The 17377-nt window shown below is 47.6% G+C and overlaps 1 long non-coding RNA gene across 1 annotated transcript; it reads left to right on the forward strand.

Moving 5' to 3' along the window:
- Positions 1 to 8593: 8593 nt before the first annotated feature.
- Positions 8594 to 14091, forward strand: LOC142818676 (uncharacterized). Its single transcript, XR_012896263.2, has 2 exons — positions 8594 to 8663; positions 13454 to 14091. It is a non-coding gene; the product is annotated as an uncharacterized LOC142818676 (long non-coding RNA).
- The last annotated feature ends 3286 nt before the right edge of the window (positions 14092 to 17377 follow it).

Genomic DNA, 17377 nt, shown 5'->3' on the forward strand with positions numbered 1-17377 from the left:
CCATGGCAGACCCTAATGCTCCCTCAAACCCTTCCACAGCTGCCAGCACACCTGCAGCACCCCAAACTGCCACTGGCCAGAGATGCAGGAGAGCTCCAGCCTGGACTGATGTGGAGATCCTGGACCTCACTGAGATCTGAGGGAGGAGACCAACCTCCAGGATCTCTGCATCAGAAAGTGGAATGCTGATGTCTATGGCTGGATGGCTGCTAGCCTGGCCGACAAAGGCCATACTCGGACCTTCAACCAGGTCCACATGAAGATTAAAGAGCTCCGGCAGGCCTACAACAAGGCCAGTGAGCAGAGTGGACGCTCCAGGATGGCACCACACATGTGCTGCTACTATAAACAGTCACCTCCCCAACTGTCATCATCAAGTCCGGCCAGGACACACTCAGCATCAGCCTCCACGAGAGTGGGGTTGAAGATGATGAGGAGGCAAACGAGGTGACAATCCCCCCCTCCCAGGATGCCTCCCAGGCCTTGATCGATCTCAGGGAAGGCACTTCAGGTCAGTTCTATAACTTTCCCTATCTACACATGGGCTGCGAGGGGCTGTGCACTCCTCACTCAGCCTTCTTGGCCTGGGGTGGGGGGGTCTCACAACAGCCTGTGCACAAGCGTGTACATGAGCACCAGTCCGGAGCACTCAGCCCCATGATACTCTCACATGGGAAGCCCTCAGTCCTTCTCACAAGGTTCCTGGAGAGACCTGCCTTACTCCAGCCTCTTTGGTGCGACACCTTCCCATGACAAGCCACCACTAAGGAGTCTGGAGTCATGGAACCACACAGCAGTGTTGCACATGGCACAGGGTCATCTTGCACTCAGACAGCATCCGCTCCTGGTCAAGTGCAGCGATGCAGAGGAGACTGATCTCATGTATGGGAACCTTCTGGGAAGGAAGAGGAGGGGAACCCAGTATAACTCTATCCGGAAAGTGGCCTCTGCCGTTAACATACATCTCCCCCCAAGATTCCCACTCAGCAGGCAGGGATAGAATTTCTCTCTCTGCAGGATGCTGGCAGTGCCAGATCCAGAGTATATGAAACACACAAGGAAGCCAAGCCACTCCATCCCCTCTCCCACCCGCAGGCTGCTGGCTTGGCCAGCACCTTCGGATGCCTACTTGTCCCCGGACTGTGGGTGTAGCGATGCTACCCTAGGATGTCTGTCCCTGCAGGAAAGTGCCTGCTATCTAGGCAACATATGGCCTTGCTCAAAGCACACTGCCATCATCTGAACCAAGACCTTCAGTGTCAGCTCAGAGATTAGGGCTAGGCTTCATGCACAGTGTCACCTGGGATGACTGCTCTTGTTACTGTTCTTCAAAGCTAAGCCATCTGTGAGCATGATGTGTTCACCACCTCCCAGGCCATCTACCCAACCACACAGGATCTGCAGGATGAAGAGAACCTGGGAGGATCTAATGAGGGAGCAAATGGCTTGCCTGCAGTCCCTTATCTGCGGTCTTGAAGAGGAGTGCCAGGAGTGGGCTGTTGACTTGGAACACCAGAAGGCCTCCTGGGACCAGCTGGCATGCCAGCATGATGCCATCTGCACCTCCCTCACCTCAGTGATGGAGCACATGGCCTTGGGCATGGAGTGGGCCAGCAGCCACCTCCCTGAAACCCCCACCCATGGCTTCCCCTCCTAGCTCCCCCAGGGGCTCCCAGGCCAGAATATGGAGTGGTGGGACCTCTTGGGCAGCTGAAGCTATCCCCAGCCCTGAGCTCCCCTTTCCCTTTCTCCCTCCCCCATTCCAGGTTCTTTCCCCAGTCCCTCCACTGTTGCATATTTCCCCAAAACTGTCTTGTTTTTTCAACAAAGAAGGCTTTTTTAGTGACTCTGCGGGTGAGGGAAGGGAAGGTGGGAAGGAGGGTAGGGGAAGGAAGGGCTAGGGGAGGAAAGACACACAGAAGGAATGTAGGGGCCCCTTGTGGAGAGGCATGGGAGGGAGTCTCACAGCTCCTTTGAACAAAACTCTCCCTCAAGGCCTCTCTGAAGAGCACAGCCCTTTCATGTACTTACTGAATGGCACTGGTGTCTGGCTGCTCGTATGCTCTGAACGGCTGTTCAGCCTCTGCCCTCTACCCTGTCAGGAAAGTCTCCCCCTTGCTCTCAGACCACCACCATGAAGGGGTTGTTGCACTCGCTGAGGTCCAGATGGGTGAGGAGACTCCGGAACCTCCCCTTTAAGCAGTTGAATGCACACTTCACCACCATGTGGCACCTGCTCAGCCTGGCATTGAAGTGCTCCATGGTGGGGTCCTGACTGCCCATGTAGGGCTTCATGAGCCAGGGGAGCAAGGGGTAGACGGCGTCATCCAGAATCACTTTTGGCATGTCCACCTCCCCAACTCTGATGGTGTGGTCAGGGGAAAATGTGCAGGCGTGCATCTTTCAGAAGAGGCAGCATTTCTGGAAGATGCAGGCATCATGCGCCTTCCCCAGCCACCTGACATTGATGTCAGTGAAACGTCCCTTGTGAGCCATGAGGGCCAGCAGCACCAAAGAGAAGAACCCCTCTCTGTTGATGTAGTCCGAGGCATGGTGGTTGGGAGCCAGGATGGGGATGTGAGGGACGTCTATGGCCCCCTGCAGTTGGGGAAGCCCATGGCGGCAAAGCCATCAATGATGCCGTCTACATTCCTCAGAGCGATGATCCTGCATAGCAGCTGACTTGGAGCTGACATGGTTGCTGGCCTTGGCTACTTGCAGGAGTACGGCCTCGACTGTGGATTTCCCAATGCTGAACTTGTTCCCAACAGAGTGGTAGCTGTCCACTGTGACAAGCTTCCATAGGGCAATGGCGATGTGCTCCTGCATGGGGATGGCAAGTTGCTTGCAGGTGTCCTATCAGCTGAGGCCAGCGGCAAACCACTTGTAGAGCTCAGGGAAGAAGGTGCTCTTCAGCATGCAGAAGTGCTGGACGCACTGCTGGTCATCCCACTGCTGCATGACAATGTGGTCCTTCCAGTCCGAACTAGTCTTCTGCCATCGTAAGTGGTGTTCTGTGGTGTCCAGGGGACTTAGGAGCATTTGCAGCAGCAGGAGTGCCAGGACCTGGGTGAGTAGTGCCTATGGTCCAGGCTGGTCCTTGTCCTACTGGAGCAGGGCCTGTGGTCCAGGCTGGTCTTTGTCCTACTGTGGGTGGTGTGGACAGACTGTACCATGAGGCCAATGAGCCTAGCACTGCTCTGCAGTCACTCTAGCTCCATGTTGTGAGTGCTCTGGCATCCACAAAGGCAACCAGAGACACTGCGTCTGTTCTGTGTCCCGTGCGGGGGTAGGCAATGGAGGAGTGGCGTGTGAGACGAGGAGCCTGTGAAAGCATGTGTGTCAGCTTAACTGACCAAGCAGCCACAGGAAATGTCCACTCTCCTGGTTCCTTTCCCAGAGTACTCTCGGGAGCTTTAAGTCTGAAACAGGTGCCAATCAGTATGGACGTGCTATTTTGAAATAATTCTGGGTAATTTCAGTGCTCCCCTGTAATGGGGAGAAGCTATTTTAATTTTGTTATTTTGATTTTAGTAATTTCGAAATCATTTCCTAGTGTAGACATGCCCTAATTGTCCGCTGGGGGTTGAAAATGCCACCATAAGCAAGACAAAGTAAAAGGGAAAGGAAAGGATGAGTCTCAAGAGAGGATAACACAACTCCGATCCCAGGCAGACTGAAACTGGAGCAGAAATCATGGCGAAAGCCACCAATCCCTCTGCTTAAATTTGAGCAGGGAACTGTAGCTTTGCTGAGGAGAGAAACAGTTACTGTGTTCTTTCTCCCCTAGCACAGTGTCATGCCAGGCCTGCTGGCCTTTTTATGGGCATGAAGGAGACAGAGTGAGAGCTGGTTGGTTTAGGGAGGTAGGCTGCAGAAAGATGAGGATTTAGGGGTGAGACAGAGGAAGACTCAGGCAGGTGAGCTGGTAGTCTGAATGTTAGTACTGTATTGAGGCTGATCCTTTCTGGAAGGTTCTGGTGCTTAATTTCCATTCTGTTCCCAGCCTCATGAGTTATGAAACTGTCTGGTCTGAGGCCTAGATGTACACTTGATGTTGGTCTGCTAGGAGTCGAGCAACTGATTTCAAATAGAATCTGCACTGGCTCTTCCCATGAACTATGAGGAGCTAGCTAGGGCTCTGATGGGTGTGCATGCCCAAACACTGAGTGTTAGTCACCAGTTTAATCCATCTTTAACATTAGAGATGGATTTAAACCAAAATCTCCAGGAACAGAATGCCTGCTAGCTTTAGAATAAGGTAAGATTCAAAATCTGGCCCATCCCCTGTTTCAAACCACACCACTGGCTCCAGACTGTACTCATTAAAAACAACGCTGCTCCAACTACTGCTTAGCACTTTCCCATTGATGTATCTATTTTACCCAGCAGAAACACAGGGCCATTTCTGCGGCTGTTGTAAATCAAAGTAGCTCCATTCATTTTAATAGACCTAAGCGGATTTATATTAGCTAAGAATCTGACTTGCTGATTTCAATGGAGCTATACAACCTTAACATCTGGCCCACTGATTTCAATGTAGCGACACTGTTTTACACAAGGTGAGCATATGGCTTGTTCAAGTCAGCTGAGTTACACTGATTTAAAACTGGACCAGGCCCTTTATATTTTTTATTGTCTTTTGCTGGTAATTGAAGCATCAGTAGAAAAAGGAAGTGATGGATAAATGAGCTGTCTGAAGAGATGATAATCAAGGGGGCAGAATTTTCAATTACCTGGACCCATAAAGATTGGCAAGGATCTTGGTGGATTGCCATGAAAATGACACAAAGATCCATAAATTTGAAATTGCACTTAAGAACTTGCCTCCCTTGTTCTTTAGGGGAGTCTAAAAAATTAGAGCAATTTTCTTTTTCTTAGACTTATCGCTATTATGCAAATATGGAAATTTGAAAGTGCCTGGGAATAGACCTGTACTTAATTTTGTTGTGTTTTCCCTGCTCTGTTTGGGGATTTGCACATTTAATTTCTTTTGCTTAGCTTGTGAATTAATGTTTATTTCACTAAGCAAGGGAATCAGCATGATTATTATGGAAGGATCTGGCATAAATGTAAACTAAAATGCAATAAAATACAAAGAAGGAGCTGGTTTGCTCTTGGAAACTGAGTGTAAGAGATCTTGGCCAAAGCAGGTAGGTACATGCTACATATTATATCAAGCTTTTTTGTTTATCAAAAGAAATTATCAAGTTTCAGACAATTCCTATATTGTTTGCAGTGTTGCAGTGGTGTTGATCCCAGGATATGAGAGACAAAAAGTAGATGAGCTAAGGTACAAACTTTCTGAGCTTCATAGAGCTCTTTATTCAGCTGAAGAAGAGCTCTGTGAAGCTTGAAAGTTTGCACCTCCCACCAACAAGTTGGTTCAATAAAAGATATGACCTCACCTATCTTGTCTCTCTCAGTTCTCATATTGTCCGTCTGTGGCTAGTTGATTAGGAACATCATTGTCAATTTGGTCCTGACTCTGTTGTATATTACTGTAATATTTGCGATTGTAAGAAGGTTAATATAGATCCATGTTAATTTTAAAGAACCTAGGGAAAGAATTACTATTTTCATTGGAAACCATAATTAATGGATTGTTTTAAGTCACTTCTCTGTCTTTAACCCTTAAAACACTGGCTAGTCCAAAGAGACCAGATCACAGCCCAGAGAGAAATCAAACTCTTTCCTTGCATAGGTCTTTCAGTTGTTAATGTAGGGAGCAGGAGGTGCTGTAGGGAGAGAAACCCTTAGTCCTACACTGGATCTGCATCAATGAAAAATCGGAGAAATATGTGAAGTTGTAGCAGTTCCAGCAGCACTGGGCAGTTTAAAGTGGGACCCAGTCAGGTGCCATTTTGGTACGATGGGGGGCACATGTGCATGTAGCAGTAGTGTGTGGGGGGCAAGTGAGGGCATGGGGGCAGACTTAGGACAGCAGCTTCAGCAGTGTTACTGAGCATGCTCAATACAAGTCAAACAGCAAATTGGAGGGGGGGGACCAATCTTGTTTGCCCTCTCCCTCTGACATCAGCTCTTTCCAAGGGCTACTAAGAAAACTTGAAAACTAGTTTTTTTGGCAGACAACTTAGCAATTATCGGACAGGAGCACTGTATCTAATACCTATATAAAAGAAAGAACATTAAATAAATATTAGATCCACTCAGCTCTAACATTAACATGTTTGGACATCTTGTGACAAGTCACTTAAGGGACATTGGTTAGGCTTAAATTTTTAAAGCATATTTTTACTTTGTTACAACACTGTGGAGAAAGAGACACACTGTTAGGACCCCTGGGCTCTATCTCAGCTCTGGGAGGTAGGGGAGTCTTGTGGGTTACTGCAGTGGGAAGATATATCTAGGTTCTATGTAAGACTATCAGACTAGTCATACTAGGTCAGACCAATGGTCCAGTATCCTGTCTTCCAACAGTGGTCAATGCCTAGTGCTTCAGAAGGAATGAACAGAAGAGGTAATCATCAAGGCTGTGTCCAGACTCCATGCCTCCGTCGACGGAGGCATGTAGATTAGCCAGATCGGAAGAGGGAAATGAAGCCGCGATTAAAATAATCGCGGCTTCATTTAAATTTAAATGGCTGCCCCGATCTGCCGATCAGCTGTTTGTCGGCAGATCGGGAGAGTCTGGACGCGATGCCCCGACAAAGAAGCCTTTCTTCATCGACACAGGTAAACCTGGTTTCACGAGGCTTACCTGTGTCGATGAAGAAAGGCTTCTTTGTCGGGGCATCGCGTCCAGACTCTCCCGATCTGCCGACAAACAGCTGATCGGCAGATCGGGGCAGCCATTTAAATTTAAATGAAGCCGCGATTATTTTAATCGCGGCTTCATTTCCCTCTTCCGATCTGGCTAATCTACATGCCTCCGTCGACGGAGGCATGGAGTCTGGACACAGCCCAAGTGACCCATCCCCTGTCACCCATTTCCAGCTTCTGGCAAACAGAAGCTAGGGACACCAACCCTGCCCATTCTGGCTAGTAGCTATTGAACTTATTTCATTCTTATTGGAACCCTGTTATAGATTGAATTTTTCCACCATCCCCTGGCAAAGAGTTTCACAGGTTGGCCATGAAGAAATAATTTCTTTTGTTTTAAATCTTCTGCCTATATATTTAATTGAGTGATCTTCTTGTGCTATGTTAGTGAAGAAGTAAATACCATTTCCTTATTTAATTTTTCCACGCCATTCATAATTTTCTAGACCTCTAGCATATCACCCATTCTTCAGTCATTTTTTCCTAGCTGAAGAGTCCCAGTCTTTTTAATTTCCCTTTATATGGAAGCTGTTCCTTACTCCTAATCATTTCTGTTATCCTTCTCTGTACCTTTACCAAAATCCAATATATTTTTTATTTGATGGGGTGACCGGATCTGCATGCAGTATTGAAGATGAGGACATACCATGACTATATAAAGATGTAATATGATATTTTCTGTCTTATTATCTCAGGAGTGGGCAAAAGGGCCTCCACAGGCCAGATTGGCCCTCCAGGAGGGTTGATCAGGGCCTAGGGACTGGGGAATGTGTGGCGCTTAGAGTCAACCCTGATGGACTCTAAGCCCAGTGACCGGAGGGCAGGGAGTGAGAGACTTCATGTGTCCCATATGCCCCCAGGCCAATTAGGGCTTGGGAGCAGGGGGAGTGTGCAAAATTTCCTTCTGCCCATATCCTGTCCTGCAGGGAGCACATGGCACTTAAAAGAAGGAAGGGGGCAGGGTGGGAGGAGACTTTGCATGCTTCCCCCTCCCCCAGGCTCTGATTGGCCTGGGGGCAGGGGAGTGTGCAAAGTCTCCGCACCCCTGCAAGAGGTGTGGCGTTTCCTTGAAGGATGGGGGCAGGGTGGGAGAAGACTTCGCGTGCACCCCATCACCCCAAGCCCTAATTGGCCGGGGGATTGAGGGAAGTGTGTGAAGTTTCCTCTTACCGCCAGGGGCCCTGATGCCTATAGGGAATCACCACCTGCTCAGTACAGCTGGTGGTTCTCTCGGGAGGGGGGGGCAGCAGGGGCAAAGACTTCACGTGCTCCCCCCCTCCCCAGACCTATCAGGGTCTGTGGGAGGGGAAGCACTGAAGTGTCCTGGCTCCACCCCTTTTGCCTAAGGCCCCACCCCTTCTGGGGCAGCCTGGGGTCACTTCAAAAATTTCTGAAGTGGCCCCCAGTCAAAAATTATTGCCCACCCCTGTATTATCTATTCCTTTCCAATGATTCCTAATATTCTGTTAGCTTTTCAGGTATTTTCAGGGAACTATCCACAATGATTCCAAGATCTCTTTCTGGAGTGGTAATAGCTAATTTACACTCCTTCATTTTGTATCGTGACAGACCTAAGCCAGCAGCCTGCCACAGTCTGGTGGAAGGCAGGAATACAGGGCACTGGATAAGTGGTTTTCTCTTTCCAGAATAAACTACAAGAGCCTGCTGCAATAAAATGAAAGCAGGAAAACACCTGGGGCTAATTAATTAGATTGCTCCTTCAGGCAAGTCACTCAACACCTGCAGCCAATTACAGCCAGTGGAGTTGCTTTAAAAGGCCTCCCCTAAGTAAGAGGAGGGGAAAGACAAAAAGTGTTGGACTGGAAGGAGAAAGGGAGGAACAAGAAGAAGTTCTGTGTGAGCTGAGAGCTGGTTAACAGGTACCAGAGGGGGACATTTTGTAGGGGTTGTTTGGGGACATGGACCAGTGAAAATAGTGCCTAGTTGGAAGGAAAAACAATCTTGACTGCTGCTGCTACTTTAGGGTCCCTGAGCTGGAACCCAGAGTAGTGGGTGGGCCTGGATCCCTCCCAAACTTCCCCCACGCTAATGCAGAGCCTGTCCCAAGAAAGGAGACCAGGACTATCAAGGGGTTTTCACCTCAAAACCATGGACTAGCCTGTGATGCTTATAGCTCACTAAGCTGTGGCTCCTGCCTCCTGTAAAGAGAAATGGGTTGTGTATAGGACCACAGCCAGTCTCTGAGGCTAATACTATCTGTCAGTAGTGTGAGACCCACAGGGCACTGCCAGAACTTTGCACAGTATGTATAGTAGGGATTATATTTTTCCTTGTGCATTATTTTGCATTTATCAACATTGACTTCCATGAAATTCAAGTGTTTAAGTTACAAACCCTATTCTTCCCTACCTGCCAATAGCATCCCAGGACTCATGGGCTTCAACAGACCCCAAAGGCCATCCATGAAGCCAGCTTCTATATTGAAAAGACCTAGAAACTTTTTTCAGTGAAAACTGAGACGAGCATCAGCTCTTGAAGGTGTCTAGAAATCAAGCAACCAGCAGACTTTGCTGGCTTCAGAGATTAGCTCTGCTAAACCATGCCTGAGTGGGGACCTTGAGGCTACGTCTAGACAGCATTGCTATTTTGGGATACCGGAAGTATCTTGAAATTGGCAGAGCGAGAACTAGAATGCTGAAAATTCTGTCTTTCTCTGCTCAATCATCCAGAGTCCGGACTATATTATTTCTCAGACTAAAGGTGAATAACATGTAAGTAATAGAAATTAGACTGAAATATTTCTTAGACATCTGTTATGAAATTTAAGAGGTTCTTGAAACTATAGCAAGATTTACAAGAGTTGAGTCAAAACTAGAATCTTTCTTTTATCTGAATCTTAATGATCTATGATGGTTTGGTTGGAGCAAATGGAGCTATACTAAATAATTGAGAATCTGGGCTTTGAACTGCAACTAATTTTTAGAGCAGCATATCATGCCACAGTAAAGCTGATTATACAACTTTTGTTCTGGAGTTTTGTTTCTTTCCTTATAATGGAAAGGGGATCTGGCTGTCTTGGCAATTAAAGAAACCTTAACTTTATGGGACTTTGTTAGACACCTGCAGCATCTATTATACATGAGGGGATCAGTTATCAAAAAGGTGACTTTTTAATACAGGATTAAGGCTGAAATGATAAATTTTCCATCTGTTAAACAGACTCAATTTCTGGTGACATTATAAACTGAAAAGGGCAGCAGGCTCCTTTTTCATCATACACCAATCTCAAAGAAATTACTGTATAAAACCTGCTCAGAACTGAAGGTACAACACATCCAAGTCCTTGCTGAATGGTCTGAAGAATGCAATTTATTATAATGTCACCTGATGCTTTTGCTGGATGCCATTTGGACAAATGTATCTGGTTAAAATCTCACTGAATTTTGTTGTGACTGATAGAAATTGAGGAAGATTGGCCCATCTCAATACCCAATTAAATACTCCAGGTATTGCATAGTACTTGACAACAGTGAGTCTCCAATCTTCTAGAGTAGGGGTGGCTAACCCGTTCCCCCATTCCAGACGAAGAGCCACAATAGCAGTGGAGACAGTGTGAAGAGCTGGGGCAAAGTTGATTATTTAAAAAAAAAAAAAAAAGCAGCTATGGGCAGTGTACCAGCACCTATTTTTCCCCAGCACCTATCTTTCCCCAGTGTGGCTTTTTTTAACTCAACAAAAGGGCAGGGCCGTGAAGACCTGGGGAAAAGTTGAGAAGGAAAAAAAAAAGCCATGCTGGGGGAAATAGGTACTGGTACACTGTCCCATGGCTGCTTTACTAGACCAACTAAATTGAACTGGAGAAGATTAATTGTGGTAGCGTCTATCTTCCACATAGTGAAGATGTGGCCTAGGGAGTGTGCTGCTGTCTTTAGTCCTCCCAGTATAGATGCAGAGTACACCCACAGAGTTCTTCTGCTGGTGTAGAAACAGTACCTTGACATCTGCTGTGTTGAAATAAGCACTTTTCTGTTGACATTGCTGCTATATGGGGCTTTTGTCAGCATAACTCTCTCTCTCTCTGTGTGTTCTTTTCACACCTCTGAGCAACATAGCCATGCCTTGAAAGAGGGTATACTTGATTGGAAACACTGAGTTTGGAATGTAGTTTAATTGGAAAACTGGACCTGAAGGGTAACTGTAAAGATAAGAGGAAACGTCCTCAAAAAATCTCAAATTTTTAGAAATGGTTCTAGCTAGTTTGAACGATAAAGGAAAATCAATGTGGCTTTTAGCTTTGATAATGAGTCAATATGAAATCCCTTGTTTGTTATATAATAAACATCACTGCTGTATAAAAGAACCAATCCTACATAGTCATTCTGGAGCAAGCAGTTCGTGATGAGAGGGTAATCCCTGGAACAGATCCTTTCATGAGTATTTTGATCAAATGCTTATGTCTCTGTTACTGTGGGATGTATTAACTGTTTATTTAGGCTTTCTAGACAGGCTTATACCAATTATACAAAGACCACTCAGCCTTTGGAAATAATAAAGGAGTTTAGATCAAATTGGTGTGATGGTAATATCCCATATAAAACAATGATATCAATAAAATCCCAACATTTCCATGAATTCTGATTTTTTTATTTTCATCATTTTTCTTAACTTTTTTTAGTTTTGTTGAAGTTTTTTTTAAACAAATCTAAAAATATTCAAGGCAAATAGCTTTTGATGAATTGAAGAGTTAATTAGGTCAAATTGAAGGAGATGGTATTTCTTTTAGGGCACATCAGGTTGGCTTCTCATTTAATCAGTTGTTTAATAGTCAGGATGTCTCACATCCATTACATAGAACCAACTTTACATTGGAAAAACAGCAAAGCCTCTTAATTGCATCTGACACTTACATTGAGGACGGAAAGCCAATTAATACACTTAATGAAAGCCTGACTTATCACTGGTTATCCAAGAAAGGCATATCATGACAATAGCCTTAGTGCTGAATCCTAGAGTCTTTCAACAACATGCTAAAGAGCAAGGAGCTTATGTTCTTCTCATCAAGGATACCTTTTAGGGTATCAGAGGTAATTTCACTTTTATGACTGGGCTGATAAAGATTCAGGCAATTGTAGCTTACAGCATCTGCCTTAGATCTACTTCTAAAAACAGTGGGAACATTTTCAAGTAGAAGATAAGACAAAGAGGAAAAAACAACTGCTTCAGCTCAAGTTGTTGAAAATCTGTGCTTCTGAAGCTAGAAGGTTTTGGTTCTGTTCCCACTGCCCTATGAATACACTGCACACCCTCTGCTGTTCTAAACAAGGTCATAGCCATGTTAATTGCCTGACACCTTGTCGTCATGTCCTCCCTGTAACAAGAGCCTGCTTGCGGGAATGAAAAGAAATGGTGAGTAAAGAGAACCATAAAATGAACTTTTTTCCATGGAAAACTTTGACTTTTCACAGAAAAACCAAGATTGATACTTTTTTTTCACCAAACTGATGGTTTTGGGTTTGTTTCAGCCATGACTCCCTGCAGAAGGCACACCCCACATCACAAAACATTTAGTTTTAGATGAATCCCTAAATTTTTGTGGAAAAATAGTTTAAACAGAAAACTTTCAACAGTTCCCTCCCACTGACAGGTTTGCAACTTCTTTTACTTGCCCCTAATGTGTGCTGGGCTCTGTTTCCCAGTAGTAATGTCTATAGCCTGATGCCTGTTCGCTGTCCTGAATGAATTATGCGTTCAATGCCTGAGATTGAAAGCCTCGATCCTTCAAAAGCTATCGGTGATTCTACCTGCCCCATACAGCTGAAGACCTGTGGAGAGGCCAGACTTTGTGTACATGCGGCCGGTTTTCAGATTATATTCAGTATTCAATGTATTGCCAACTATAAACATTCACAAATCATGACTTGCCATATCAAAACATTTACAAATCATGATCCCACAAAATCCTGAGACAGGCTTAAAAATAATAATTTCAGATTCTTCTTCAAGGAGTGTCCCCATGGGTGCTCCACCGTAGGTGCTTCAGTGCCACTGTGCATGAGATTGGAGACTTGTGACAGCAGTGCCCCTGGCCAGTCATGTCCACGAGGAGCTGGTGTGCGTTCTGAGTAGGCTTTTGCACATGCGCAGCCGGTCCCCCCTCCCCTTCTCAACCGCCGCTGGCTACGGTTGCAGATCAGCAGTCTCCTTTTTACCTCAATCAATACTTACCAATCTGTAAATAGCTTACCTCAGAAAACCTGTCCTAATCTCTATTTAACCTTTGTTAGTGGTAGTGGCCCCTTACCCTTTGTGGCCAGGATGGAGTGACCCCTCCCTGGGAGCAGGGGCTGCTCTAATTTGGCTGAAGCGCCCCTGGCACGGGGATAGGCCTTCCACAAGTAGGGGTTGCTCTGGCCGGGCTGGAGCAGCCCCAGGGTGCTGTGGGCAGGGGCGCTCCACTCCAAGCTGGAGCAGCTGGTTAACTGTAACCAGTAAGCATCACCCAGTAAGGTGAATTTGTAAACTAGTTCCCTTTTTTGGGGGGTGTCTGACAGTAAATAATGCAGGCATTGGCCCAGTCAGGAACATTCACAGTAAGACATTTCTATTTTCACTGACACAATGAGGCTGTTTAAGAGCCAGGTTTCTAAACAGGTTTGTTAAGAATGGAGAAACTAGCCTGAAGTTGGTGGTTTTTTTTTTTTTTTTCTAGTCACTCTGAGGACACCACTAAGGTAGGCTGGGTGCTTCGTGTACAGACCAGATTCACCACAGTGCTGCCCTGACTTCCTGAAGTTGGACATTCTGCTCCCAGCACAGTTCCAAGGCCACGCTTCTTTCAGCCTCTTCCACCAGGCTTCTGTGGAGCCTCTGGCAGGAAAAAAACCACAGCCTTTCCCTCCTACCACCCCTGAAGAAGGGAGCAGGTGGAAATGCCACCTTCCCTGGAATGGAGTGCACCTGATAAGGGTGAGGCTTACTAATTAACCAGTGAACCTTTACATCCCTAATTTGCACTCGTGTGATGCTGGCCCAATCTCTATCACCGAGAAATACAGTACAAATCCATGTTTACCAAAGATAAATGTGGCTTGTGTGAACTCACTGACAGTCTTTGAAAAGGTCAGAACTAAATGCAGTACAGCCCCATTTATCACAGTGAAACTGGAAACGCGGCATTCCTTTGGATAAACGGGGAGAATAGAAAAGTAAGTTAGGACAGAGCTGTGAGTGCCAGGAAGTTGATCTGCATTGGTTTCTCACAAAATGGTGTACAGTATGTAACATGGTGTCAGTGGTGTAAAGTTTATACCATCTGCATAGCTGATGAAGCGGGCAGCTATTGAGACCTGTAGATCAGATCTGCATGCCTGAGCTCAGTTGGGGTAAATGGAAGCAATGGAGCTTTGACTTTCACCAGCCCACCACTTGAATTCAGGGCCAACTATAGGGAAAATTAGCATCCTGGGTGAAATTGCATTTTGGTGCCCCAGACCCCATGGTTGTGGTGCTCCACATTGCTCCTGCTCCTTAGGCTCCTCATTCTCCCTTCCCCCTCAAGCCCTGCACATCCCTCCTGGACCCCTAACCCCTGCAGTGTGCCCCCTTCACTCTTACCCCTGCAGAACATAAGGACAGCAGTCACCTTGAGGGACAGCAAAGCCTTTTCACTGTGTGCGCTGGTTGCCCTTGAGGACACCACAGCTCTTCTGCCATGGAGCTGGACTTGCTGCCAAGCAGTCTCCAGCTCCTGGACCTCACAATGCATCTCCTGGTGCAATTTTTGCAGGCTGCCCACATGGTACTGCAGAACCAGGACCCGTAGCTCCCTGCAGGGCACTTCCTCATCTCTTTCCACATGCTGCTCATGCAGCACAGCCCCTCCTGCCCTCCCCTGAGCACTGTGCAATGCCACTTCTGGCAACAGGACACCAGTTCCGACTGGTGGGATGCCCAGCAGTGGCTCCAGAATTTCCGCAAGCGGAAAGACGCCTTCCTGAAGCTGTGTGAATGGCTTGCCTCTGTCCTCAGGTGATGGGACACCCACATGCCACCCACCATCCCCCTCCAGAAGCAGGTCGCCATCGCTCTGTGGAAACTCGCCATGCCGGACAGCTACTACTCTGTTGGGAGCCAGTTTGGTGTGGGGAGATCGACTGTTGGGGTTGTGGTCATGCAGGTATGGCACTCTGTTATTGGGAGGGAGGTGAACTGCTGGAATGGGGTTCCCTAGGGAAGGGCAGGGGTGGAAGCTCCATCCATGGGAGGTTTTCTAGTCCCACCTTCACAAAGCCCTGCCAAGAGATGGGGTAAGTAGGGGTTGGTCCTTGTGAATGTCCCTTCCACTTCCTTCCCTTCCTGGCAGGCTCTCCTAGCAAGGGCTTGGTGCCCTCTGCCTCACTGCACTTGCCCAGGAATGCGTGCTGCTCCGAGAGACTGGGCATGCCCATGTGCCATGCACAGCACTGCTGTGTGTGTCCCTGACACCCTCCTCCTCAGTGGTGTCTTGTGGTGGGAGGGTGTCCCACCACGGAGTTGGGAGTAAAGCAGGCCTCTCCAGACACCCTGTGAGCAGGATCATAACGGTTCTCTGAGTCAGCCTCATTGGAGCTCTGTGCTCTGGACTGGTGCTGCTCTGGACTGGTGCTCCATGTGCACCCACGTGCACAGGCTGCTGCGTGATCCCCTGGCTGAGAGCGCTGGGTGAGGAGCATGCAGCCCCTTGCTGCCCACTGCCTCCCCCCATGTGTGCCTAGGGAAAGTAATGGAGCTCACCTAATGTGCCTTCCCTGGCTTCGACCGATCCATGGGCAACATCCTGAGAGAGTGGTACCAGCTCCAGGGACTGGCTGAGCTCCTGGCTGGCAGGCATTGTGGCTTCACTGCTTGTTCCTCCTCCTCCTTGGCCACAGGCCTGCCTTCTGGGAGGGCCATGATGGGCGTCTCCAGCCCAGATTCCACAACAAGGGAGGGGGAAGGGACTGGCCTCTCCACCAAGGATGTGGTGGAGCTGGTCAAAGTAGGGGCAGGTCTGGGGCTCTGTCCATGAGCAGGATCTGCACTCCCTGGCCTTAGTCTAGGCCTGCCTGAGCTCCTTGACTTTCACGTGCACATGTGCCCCCTCTGACCCAGGCTGTCGGCCATCTGGCCATAGATCTCAGTGTTCCTGTGCCTGGTGCGGCAATCCTAGAGGTTAGCTTTGTCTCCCATTTCTGCACCAGTCCAGGATGGGGCCTGCCTCCTTTGCCCCCAGGCAGGAGCTTGGGGGCAGCCTGCAGCGGTGCTGGCAGCCATGGAGGGCTCAGGAGGCATGCTGGGATCTGCCATGGCGGGAGGGAAGGCAGAGCTGGGTGCTGCAGTGTGGCACGTAACTATCAGGGCCTGCCTTGTGCCACAAGCTCTTCCCCTGTAGCTGCAGCTTTAAGGGCTACCGGGGAAGGGGAACTATAGAGTCCTGATGAATGCAGGCAGAGTGTCCACCAGGACACCTGTAGGAAGCCACTTATTTTGAAATAACCACAGCTGCTCTGTCTACACACAGCCTGTTTCAAAATAACTGTTTCGAAAGAGGCATTATTTGTAAAATGAGGGTTACAGAATTCGGAATAATGGGCTTGCTGCGTAGAGCTCACTTTATTTCAAAATAACACTGCTGGGTAGACATGGCTACTGAACAGCCTCTCTCCACCCTCTTTGGCACCCCCCCCCTTCAGGTAGTTGAAGGCTGATATCAACCCCCCCCCTTTATCTCTTCTGTAGACTCAATAATCCCAGTTCCCTCAGCCTCTCCTCATAAGTTGTGTGCCCCAGGTCCCTAATAATTTTTGTAGACATCCACTAGACTCTCTTCAATTTGGGTACGTCTAAACTACATGGCTCCGTCGATGGAGCCATGTAGATTTTGTTTGTTCGGCAAACAGAAATGAAGCCGCGATTTAAATAATTGCGGCTTCATTTAAATTTAAATGGCTGCCCTGCTCTGCCGATCAGCTGTTTGTCGGCAGACTGGGGCAGTCTGGATGCTCCCCTGCCAACATGAAAGCCCTTTATTGACCTCCCCGGTAAACCTCATCCTACGAGGCATAACGGGGAGGTCGATAAAGGACTTTCAGGTCGGTGCGGGAGTGTCCAGACTAGTGCACTGAGCCGACAAACAGCTGATCAGCTGTTGGTTGGCTCAGCACAGCAGCCATTTAAATTTAAATGAAGCCACAATTATTTAAATCGTGGCTTCATTTCCCTTTGCCGATCAGCCTAATCTACATGGCTCCATCAATGGAGCCATGTAGTTTAGACACACCCTTTGTGTACATCTTTTCTGTAGTGGAGGGCACAAAACTGGATGCAATACTTCAGATGTGGCCTCACCAGTGGCAAACAGAGGGGAATAATCACTTTCCTCGATCTGCTGGCAGTGCTCCTAATCAAGCCCAATATACCATTAGCCTGTTTGCAACAAGGGCACACTGCTGGCTCATATCTAGCTTCTCTACTGTAATTCCAGTGTCCCCTGCAGAAATGCTACTTAGTCAGTCCCTAGCCTATAGCAGTGCATGGGATTAATCTGTCCTTAGTGCAGGACTCTACGTCTTAATTTGTTGAACTTCATCAGATTTCTTTTAGCCCAATCGTCCAA

Source organism: Pelodiscus sinensis, chromosome 16, assembly GCF_052426305.1.
Source record: "Pelodiscus sinensis isolate ZL-2025 chromosome 16, ASM5242630v1, whole genome shotgun sequence".
Lineage (NCBI taxonomy): Eukaryota > Metazoa > Chordata > Testudines > Trionychidae > Pelodiscus > Pelodiscus sinensis.